The sequence below is a fragment of the Armigeres subalbatus genome, chromosome 3 (assembly GCF_024139115.2).
Source record: "Armigeres subalbatus isolate Guangzhou_Male chromosome 3, GZ_Asu_2, whole genome shotgun sequence".
NCBI lineage: Eukaryota > Metazoa > Arthropoda > Insecta > Diptera > Culicidae > Armigeres > Armigeres subalbatus.
In genome coordinates, this window is record NC_085141.1 from 272208901 (window position 1) to 272212675 (window position 3775).

Sequence of the window (3775 nt, forward strand, 5' to 3'; positions counted from 1 at the left end):
CACCCTCAGCATGGTCTTGCTTTGTAGCCGCGCGTCTTACCGCACTAAGGAGGGTCATCATGCCTATCTAAAGAATAGGACGTTGAAGGTTCGAGTCCCTCCAAGACACGTGGATTCCTTTTTGCAAGTTTCATATCAATTTGTCCGTTTCGAAACATGTGCTATGCATATGCAAACAAAACAAAAAATACTTTTCGTACGGACGACAGTTGACGAATAATATGCAATTAATTGTAAAAAAAGCTCAGTTTACGTCAGATGGAACTGCATCATAATATTTAAATCGAAAAAAAAAATGCGTAGACAAGTCCTCGGATTGACGGGGCTCTCGTATACAAAGTTAAACAACACAGAGGCTTTTCAGCTCCAAAAATTGCAAAGCAAATCGAAAATGAGTTTTTAATTTATGTGAAACAGTGAAGCAGTGCAAAGTCAGCTTCATGGTCTTAAGGGCAAATTGGTTCTTAAGAAGTCATTGCCTTAAAAAAAATACTTCCTATCAAACCACAGCTGAAAACAGACGTGTTTTCATTATACCGGTGCTATAAACTTCTCTAGGGGTGCCAATAGGTTTTGGGCCCAGCATTCGAATCAAAACCGGTGTTGAAGATATTTTTTGACGTAAACTACGTCTAAGGGGAAGACTCAGATACAGGGTGTAAAACCGAAATTTCCAAATTCGAGACCGTCACGAAATTAGGATAGATTCCAAACGCTAATAGCGTCTTTATCTTTCGATGGATTTTCGACATTTGCTTATCAATCGATTCAGAAACTCTCCAGCAATTTGCCAATTCTATTGATACTATTGATTATCAACGTTAAACTATTGAAAATGTTGTTTCTTTCCAAACCGGGTGAAAAATTCAATTCCGTTCATAAATCCCCAACACGGACATCAGATTGCACTAAGGTACGGGCCTTTTGATCCACTGCTTCGTTTTCCCTGTGCATAAAAAGCCCCGTGTTTCGCGTGCGCGCGTCATTTTCATTCTGGATGTCACGGCGAGCGGACCAGGGCGTCCAGAAGCGGTCCCAGTGACAACGGCTGTCTCAGCGGATGAATTTTTTTCGGTCGGTGGTGGCGGCGGTCGTGGAAGCAGCAGCACATCATTTTCATCCGTGCCCCATCTCCGGCGGATCTGGCAATCGACGGCGTTCGTTGAGCCGAATCATCGGATGGCGGTCGCGCAGCCCAGTGGCTGCTGTTAATAAGGCACATAAGTGGCAATTAATCGGTTCTTTTCAGGACCATCATTATATTTGGGAGGAAGTTTAATTTGAAATAATTTTCCTAAAGTGCAACCGTTAGGGTCTGGAAAATTCTTCGGTGAAATTTTCTAGCGTAATTCGGAGTTATATGATTTTAGTGATAGAGAATGTTGATATTAAACGAACTTTCTTCATAGAACAAAGCCTAATTGTTTGGCATCGGTAGCGGAATCATAGCATTAGTGCCGGTCCGAGCATAGGCTGTCATCGGAAGATTGCTACAGCAATTTATTCACTAATGTGGCGTTTGCAACGATTTGGATGTTGTCGGCACAACATGAAATTTTCCCGCGAGACTCTGATTTTGTATTTTTCCTGTTGATGATTGAAAAAGAAATCGGTTCCGAGATGAACTTCATTCAAAGCGCAACGCTAACATCGGTAGTTGAATCCCAAGCAAGTATCGGAAGGAGATCATGCAAACAATTGATTCGCATTTTGACTGAAGAAAATTGTATGGCGTCAGTATTGATGTTTGCTACAGATTTTTTGACGTAAACTACGTCTAAGGGGAAGACTCAGATACAGGGTTTAAAACGGAAATTTCCAAATTCGAGACTGTCACAAAAATTAGGATAGATTTCAAACGCTAATAGCGTCTTTATCTTCGATGGATTTTCGACATTTGCTTATCAATCGATTCGGAAACCCTTCAGCAATTTGCCAATTCTATTGATACTATTGATTATCATTAATGCTTAATTTTTTTCTACAACAAATATGATTTTGAAAAAGTATCGCCGGCGCGTGCTTCCTCGCAATATACATGCTGATACATTTACAGTTACATCAAACAATTGAAAACCGAAATACGCCACTTCAAAATTACGTGGTGACAATGTTAGAAAGCGACAAAAGATAGGAAAAATAACACGGTGTGTTGTGCCTCCCCGAGTTACCTTAACCGATTCAATCCGGATGGGTCATATATGACCCAAGACGAAAATCAGTTGTCAAAAATCAGTTTTAAGAGATAGAGCCTTGCTTTCTTCAGCAAAAATGTTCAAAATTAACTGTTCCATCCAGGAAAAATATTACCCAGGTCAGGTTATGGTCACTAGGATGATCTAGAGCATCCAAACTATCCTTGAGTTCTAATTTTGATGTTCTAAGGAATCAACACCATTTTTTACCACATACTGATTAAATAATTGAAATTGAAATGCTCCAGGATACCTCGTAACACCATAACAAACACTCCACAGAATTCGTTCGACACCTACGACACTCCAAACTATCCTTGAGTACAGATCCTAATATTCAAATCGATCAACATGCAGATGTGAGTTGGAATAGCTCCAGGATGTCGATGTCCCCACTAGTTTTGTGAGTTGGAATAGCTCCAGGATACCTCGTCACATCATTACAGACACACCACAGAATTCGTTCGACATCTACGACACTCCAAACTTTCCTTGAGTACAGGTCTTAATATTCAAATCGATCAACATGAAAATCTTCGATGTCCCCACTAGTTTTATGAGTTGGAATAGCTCCAGGATACCTCGTAACACCATAACAAACACTCCACTGAATTCGTTCGACACTTACGACACTCCAAACTATCCTTGAGTACAGATCCTAATGTTCAAATCGATCAACATGCAGGTCTTCGATGTCCCCACTAGTTTTGTGAGTTGGAATAACTCCAGGATACCTCGTAACATCATTACAGACACACCACAGAATTCTTTCGATATCTACGACACTCCAAACTCTCCTTGGGATCAGATCCTAATATTCAAATCGATCAACATAGAGATCCTCGATGTCCCCACTAGTTTTATGAGGTGGAATAGCTCCGCGATACCTCGTAACACCATTACAGGCACACCAGAGTTCGTTTGACATCTATGGCACTCCAAACTATCCTTGAGTACAGGTCTTAATATTCAAATCGATCAACATGAAGATCTTCGATGTCCCCACTAGTTTTATGAGTTGGAATAGCTCCACGGGATTTCGTGACACCATTATAGACACATCACAGAATTCGTTTGACATCTACGACACTCCAAACTGTCTTTGAGCGCAGATCCTAATATTCAAAACGATCAACATGAAGATCTCCGATGTCTAAACTATTTTTACGAGATGGAATAGCTTCACGGAACTTCGGTACACAGTAAGGTATACACCACAGAATTCGTTGAACATGTACGACACTCCAAACTCCAAACAAGCTCCCTATTTACAAATCGATCAACTAGAAGATCTTTGATGTCCCCACTATTTTTATGAGTTGGAATAGCTCCATGAGACTTCATTGAACCATTATAAATACATAACAGAATTCGTTGAACATCTATTATACTCCAAGCTATCCATGAGTACAGATCAGAATATTCAAAACGACCCACATAGAGATCTTCGATTTCTCAACTATTTTTATGAGTTGTAATAGCTCCACGGGATTTGGTTACACTATTAGAGACACGCCACAGAATTCGCTCGACATCTACGACACTCCAAACTGTCTTTGAGCTCAGATCCCAATATTCAA